General features: G+C 43.7%; 1 pseudogene; it reads left to right on the top strand.

Moving 5' to 3' along the window:
- Nucleotides 1–5,471: 5,471 nt before the first annotated feature.
- Nucleotides 5,472–5,859, top strand: LOC122440965 (annotated as a pseudogene).
- Nucleotides 5,860–7,395: the final 1,536 nt, after the last annotated feature.

Here is a 7,395-nt window from a genome sequence, read left to right as displayed (position 1 = left end):
AGAGAAGCCATCTGGAGGCCTGGCCGAAGGATCCCCGGCTACAGTCTGTGTGGAGGAGCCCTGGACATGAATCTCTTGTGGCTCACCTCCCTGGACCTCAGTTTCCCCAGCTGTAAAAGGAGGGCTAACAAGTCTTCCCCGGGAGATGACTTGAGCAGAGAGTACGTGGCCTGTGCTCCTTCCAGACACAGCTTCCCCCTCCCACAGCTGGTTCCCATTAGAACAAGGCTTGGATCCCACTGGTTAAGCGAACTTGTCAGGCAAATGAGGAAACCTGATCCTTCACTCATTCCACATTCCAGCCTTGGGAGCAGGCAGGAGCAGCATGCTCCTGTCTCCTCAACCCTGCCCTTCTGGACCTTGACTCTCAGCCGGCTCCAGAGGGCAGACAGGGACTCTTCTCAGGAAAAAGAGCCCTGGATCTGGCCCATTCCAGTAAGAGAGCTATTTGGAGACCACCTTCTTATAGCCTCCTCCTCTAAATGGCAACCCACTCCAGCTTAATCCTGTGGAGAAGAGCCTGGTGAACTGGAGCTCCATGGGGTCGTAAGGAGTCAGACATGACTGAGCAGGTTACAGCACACAGCACAGCTTTTGGTAGCCTAGCTTTTGGGGCCACTGGCTTTTGACTGGATTCCTGTTGACCTAAAACAAATAGATGCCAGCTATTTCTCCAGCAAAGATGGGTTTATCTGGGATCAATAGAGAATTGAAATTCAGGGTCTGCAACCATGGCAGGCCATGTGCAAGTTCTTGCTCAGCCAGGGGAGGAGAACTGTTTTATAGAGGGCAAAAGAAAATCTGGAGGGTTACACTAAACAATGAGTCTATGACTTTTCATTGGCTGAGTTCTGGCCAGAAATAGAGAGGAGTTTTTCTTCTTCCTCTTGGGCTGTATTGCTGTCACAGAGAGGGAGAGCTCCTCTTTCTGGTGGCCCAACTCTATTTAAGTGAGGTTTCTGTTCATTAGTTTTTCACATTTCTCCACTTTTGAACTTTGAAAGTATCACAGATCAAGAGTCAGCTTTTCCAGTTTCAGCAGCTTTTTGTCCCTCAGTGCGAAGAAGGACCTTTCCTGGGTTGAGTGCCCCGTGTTGGAGGGTAAGTACAGAGGTTGGAAACCTATTGAGGTTACACTTGAGTAACAAGGAAGGGTAAGAGGCCTTTTTTTATCCAAAGTCCATATGTTATCAAGAGTATATCAAGGAGATTCAGATTGACATATATACACTACTATGTGTAAAACAGATCACTAATAAGAACCTACTGTATAGCCCAGGGAACTCTACTCCATGCTGAGGTTGTGACAAACAGGGGATATATGTATACATATAGCTGATTCGCTTTGCCGTGTAGCGGAAACAACACAGCACTGTAAAGCAACTAAACTCCAACAACAACAAGAGATCAGATGAAGGCCCAGTCTGAATATCTTAGGAAGGTTGTCTGTTCAGGTGTCATTGGCTTCAATTCCAGGGAATACTTCCAGGTCACCAGATGATGTGCAGGTCCAGTCAGTTGCTTTCTTTACGTGTGTCATGTGAATCCAAGGATCTATTTCTTGGAGGGTTTTGGCACAAGAGTTGGTTAGAAATATTTAGTGGGGCCTTTTTAGTGAGGTTGAAAAGAGTCCTTCTGGAGGTGTCTTTTCCAAGAGAAAAAGTCTCCAGGTTTGATGGTATGATGCTTAAAGTCTTCATCTCTTGAAAATGCACTGTGAAAAGATTGTTCTATCAAAACATGGCAATTTTAAATGGAAACAATTAGGTCTTTGCCATACTGGAGTATCTCCCCTTTTATCAGTAGTGGGTAAAAAGTGATAGGAGGTAAGTACATTGGGCAGGCATCCTGTGACTATCTCTATGGGTAATAGTTCATGAGTTCCAAAATGCTTTTGACATTTAGAGAATCTCTATGAATGTTACCAGTTGAGTCTTAATAGCGCCACTAGTGCATTCAAGTAAACCAGAGTACTGAGGGTGGTAAGTGCAGTAAAGGGGCTGCTTCAATGGCTCAGCAGGTAAAGAATCCTTCCACAATGAAAGAGACACTCTTTGACCCCTGGGTCAGGAAGAGTCCCTGAAGGAGGAATGGCCACCCACTCCAGTATTCTTGCCTGGGAAAAAACCCGCATGGACAGGGAAGCCTGGCAGGCTACAGTTCTAAGGATAGCAAAGAGTCAGACATGACTGAGCACACACAGGCATGCAAGTCCACTAAAAGTGTCATAAAACCAGCCAAACTGCTAGAGACCTGTTGAAGGACCTGACCCATAAAATGGGTGCCTTGATCACTATGATTCAAGAGGAATTCCTCATGTAGGATAATTTTTTTCCAAAAGAGTTTTAGCCACAAGAGGTAGTAGCCTGTCTGCATGGGAAAGCTTCAGTCCAAAGTGAAAACTGACCATGATTAAAACATACTTATATCCACTCGACAGAGAAAGTTATATGAAAGCCATCTGTTGCTGAGTCGGAAACACGTCTATTTGCAACCCCATGGACTGCAGCAGCCAGCCTTCCCTGTCCTCCACTATCTCCTGGAGTGTACTCAGATTCATGTCCACTGAGTCAGTGATGCTATCTAATCATCGCATCCTTTTGCCGCCCTCTTCCCCTTTCGCCCTCAATCTTTCCCAGCATCAGGGTCTTTTCCAATGAGTCAGCTCTTTGAATCAGGTGGCTAAAGTTTTGGAGCTTCAGCTTCAGCATCAGGCCTTCTGATGAATATTCAGGATTGGTTTCCTTTAGCATTGACTGTTTTGATCTCCTCGCTGTCCAAGGACCTCTCACGACTCTTCTTCAGCACCACAATTTGAAGGCGTTAGTTCTTCGGCACTCAACCTTCTTTATGGTCCAGCTCTCACTTCCATATGTGACTGCTTTGCCAGAACTCAAATGGTCCATTAGGCAGTTAAAAATGCCCAGGAGCAGTATGAACAGGCTTCCTTGGACTGTGTTTTGGACAAGCAGGGCAAGTGAGGTCGGTGCTTTTTGCAGCCTTGTTAATGCTTCCCCACCAATACAGATTCATGATTCTTTTTTCAGTAGATCAGTGGATTACTGCAATGTACAGTGGTGAGGAGTGGGAATTTTAGAGTCTCTAGTAGGATTGGGCTGTTATTTGGATTGAACCAGAGCTTTCTCTTTTTATTGAACCAACAGTTGTTGGATTTCCAATCTCATTTTTTCCTTTCTGAGGCCAATTATTGGGCTTCTCGAGCCAGTTTTTCTAAGTTTTCCTTTGGGGGAAATATTCCTTTGGACCATGACAGAGGTTTGGCTGCTGTTGGTTCCTTTAAGGACAACATTCCTTGCAGAAATGTCAGCAAGGTGATTCCCCTTAGCTTCCAGAAGCCAATTTTAGGATGCCCCAGAATCTTAATAATAGCTAAAACATCAGGTACAATGTTTTATCCAGTAATTCCTGGACCTAGGGGCCATTTTAAATTTTATTTCTGCTGGAAGTAAGGAAGTCACGTTGCTTCCACAATATCCCCGAATCATGGGCTACTCTGAAAGCACATCTACTATCACCACAGATATTGGCAGTTGGTCCTTGGCTAAAGCCCATGTAAGAATGTATCAGGCTGAGGTAGCCATAGGTAAAGATGCTGCCTCAACAACATCAAAAGGAGTTGCAATAGCATACCCAGCACAATACTTACCACTGTTACATTTAACTTTTAAAAAAAACAAAAAAACTTTTTTTAATAAAAGGCTGCTACTTTTTTTTTTTTTTTTTTGATGCTGTGTGCAGACGTTTCTTTAGTGGCAGCAAGCAGGGGATATTCTCTACCTGCGGTGCATGAGCTTCTTCTCATTGCAGTGGCTTCTCTGGTTGCAGAACATGGGCTGCAGGGAGTGTGGGCTCAGCAGTTGTGGCCCGCAGGCTCTAGAGTGTGGGCTTCAGTGTGGCACACAGGCTTAGCTGCCTCATAACATGTGTGCAATCTTCCTGGATCAGGGATCAAACCCACGTTCACTGTATTGGCAGGAAGATTCTTAACCCCTGGTTCACCAGGGAAGTCCCAAGGCTGCTACATTTTAATCCTGAATTATGTGATTATCCCCAGAAAGGCAAAAGAAAAATGTATAAACTGATGACTATCTGGCATTATAATATAATGATATTATTTCTAAGATGATATTAAATCTCATTTTAAAATTTACTTTTTATTAATTTTTATTGGCGTATAGGGGCTTCCCAGGTGGCACTAGTGGTAAAGAACCCCCCTGCCAATGCAGGAGACATAAGAGGCCTGAGTTTGATCCCTGGGTTGGGAAGATCCCCTGGAGGAGGAAATGGCAACCCACTGCAGTATTCTTGCCTAGAGAGTCCCATGGACAGAGGAGCCTGGCGGGCTACAGGTCACTGGGTCACAAAGAGTTGGACACGACTGAAGTGGCTTAGCACACATGCATAGCTGCTCTGCAGTGCTGTGTTAGTTTCTGCTGATGGCAGAATGAGTCAGCTGGATATACTTATATCCCCTCTTTTCTGGACTTCCTTCAATCCCATTCCTGAGCATATACCCAAAGAAAACCGTAATTCAAAAAGACACATGCACCCGAATATTCACTGCAGCACTATTTACAATTGCCAGGACATGGAAGCAACCTAAACGTCCATCCAAAGAGAAATGGGTGAAGGTGTGGAACAGGTATACAATGGAATGTTACTTAGCCATAAAAGGAACAAAATCATGCCATTTGTTGTGGATGGACCTGGAGACTGTCATACACAGTGAAGTAAGTCAGAAAGAGAAAAAAAATATTGTATAATAGTACTTATATATGGAATCTAGGAAAATGATACAGGTGACTTTATTTGCAAAGCAGAAATAGAGACACAGATGCAGAGAACAAACATGGATACCAAGAGGGGAAGGAAGGGTGGGATGAATGGGGAGATTAAGACTGTCTGTCATAAACTCACTACTATGTGTTATAAAATAGATCAGTAATGAGAACCTAGTGTATAGCACAGGGAACGCTCCTCAGTGCTCTGTGGTGACCACTGTTACCTTTTAAATAAGAACTCCGAACCATGAGACTCAGCATTACCCCGAGGAGCTTCATCACAGGGGTCAGGAGGTGACCCATCAGCATTCAGCAACTGAAGAAGAGGAACAGGGTTAAAGTCATCTCAGCATAACAGCAGTACAAGAGGAGCAGTTAGCAAAAGGACTTCACAGGATGTGCGGCAGCTGGCTGAGAAATGGTAAGTGTGATGAAAATCCAGGAGGGCTTCTACTGATTGAGGTACAAAAGTGGTTAAAGAAGATCCCACAATGATTTTCTCAGTGGCCTTAATCAAAAAAGCAATGGCAGTAATGGCCATAAGGCAAAGTGGGTTATCCCCATGTGGCCAGGTCCAGCTTCTGGCTATAATACTCTATGGGTTGCTCTTTCCCTGGAGGCGGAGGCTTCAGTGCATTCAAGATTCGGCTCTGCCCGTAATCCACTGCCATGGCCAAGGAAGGCATTGCTGCTGGAGGTGTCATGGACATTCATACTGCTCTGCAAGAGGTGCTGAAGACCGCCCTCATCCACTATGGCCTAGCACATGAAATTCACGAAGCTGCCAAAGCCTTAGATAAGCGCCAAGCCCATCTGCGTGTGTTTGCATCCAACTGTGATGTCAAGTTGGTGGAGGCCCTTTGTGTTGAGCACCAAATCAACCTGATTAAGGTTGATGACAACAAGAAACTAAGGGAATGGGTAGGCCTCTGTAAAACTGACAAAGAGAGAAAACCCCCGTAAAGTGGTTGGTTGCAGTTGCGTGGTGGTTAAGGACTATGGCAAAGAGTCTTGGGCCAAGGATATCATCGAAGAGTACTTCAAATGTAAGACATGATGAAATTAAAAAACTGGGTTCTTGTTTAAAAGAAAAAATGCTCTTTGGGTTGATGATGGTTCCTTTGTTTTTGGGTGAGTACCTCAAGGGCATTCCCTTTCTTTTCACATACAAAAAAGAAAAATGAATCTGATAATTACTATGCCCAAGAGTAAGGTTCATCAAACTCTCCTTTAAGGCCTTAAAGGTTATATTATTCAGTTGTTCCCATAAAATTGGGTAGGGGTTATTATTCTTTAGTTAAAAAAAAATGCAGAGGTTTGGCCATAAAACAGAAATTTGGAATCCAATTTCACTAATAACTGACTACGCCCAAGAAAACCTTGCAGCTGGGTTTTGGGAAACTTAGGACACCATGAAGCCTCTCTGGATCAAGGTGTAGCCCTTCTTCTGATATCAGATGCCCTAAATATCAAACCTGGGTTTGGTCAAATTGCAATTTTTCTTTGGTGATCTTATATCCCTTTAAGCTAAAAATTTTAGCAAGTGGAGAGTGTCTTCCTGTGAGGAGGCTTGAGAAAGAGAGCAAAGATGCAAATCATGTACATATTGCAATTGAATAGAACCTCTTGGAAACCTAAGTCATAGAGCCTTTAGGATTTGTGAGACTCCCAGTAAAACCCCAAGGCATTACTGTTCCAGGTGAATTAATTTTCTTCCCAAGTGAAGGCAAAAGGTATCAGCTAGCCCTACCAACTGAAGTGTGGAAGAACTGAAGCACAGCACGAATCAATTACAGTAAAGAATTGGCTTCCAGGGGGGATGGACGTTAGGACGAGGGTTAGGAACAACAGGGTGTCAAGGGATAACAATGACAATGTTGTTTATTGCTCAGAGGTTTGGACACACCTCCACCCTTGGCCCTTAGGTTTTATCACTGGTAAAACAGGAGTGCTACAGGGGCTAGTCCAGGAGATAACAAGGCCTTGAACTTGTAAGCTTCTATAACGGGCTTTATGCCTTTAAGGGCTTCTTATAGTGCTATATATATACATTCTTGGAAGAGGTTTTGAAGGATATATTTGAATCTTGATGGGAGATACGTGTGAATTTTTCCAAAATCAGTTGGACATTTTGCCCAAAGGAAGATGGTACCTAATTCAATAAGGACAAATTATCAGTGTTTCCAGAATCAGCTCTGCCATCAGAGACAGAGCAAATAAAAGGTGTCAAAAGGTCATTTAATTTACCTGATAGACCACTTTGATGACTGCTGCCAAGTTCTGGAATTATTTTCTCTTTTTCTGAGAAAATTCCAGCATGATACTTCTTTAAGAAATCTCAGCCTATTGCTGTCCACCTGGAACTATCACAACATTGTTAATCGTCTATACTCCAGTGCTAAATAAAAAGCAAAAAAAAAAAGTCTTGGCCGAATAAGTAGATGGGGCAGAGAAACTAAAGAGAAAAGGGTGTGGACCTTTCATAGTGCTTAAGCAAAAGGGACTAGGTTCATTAACAGGAACCTGTAGTGGTTCATGAGAGAGCCCCTCTATTTAAGCTGCTTTGGGACTCCAGGGTAAGGACCGCTTTATT

This window comes from Cervus canadensis, chromosome 4, assembly GCF_019320065.1.
Source record: "Cervus canadensis isolate Bull #8, Minnesota chromosome 4, ASM1932006v1, whole genome shotgun sequence".
NCBI classification, from domain to species: Eukaryota; Metazoa; Chordata; class Mammalia; order Artiodactyla; family Cervidae; genus Cervus; species Cervus canadensis.
Note: the sequence above shows the minus strand (reverse complement) of the source record. Positions and strands in the feature narration are given on the sequence as shown.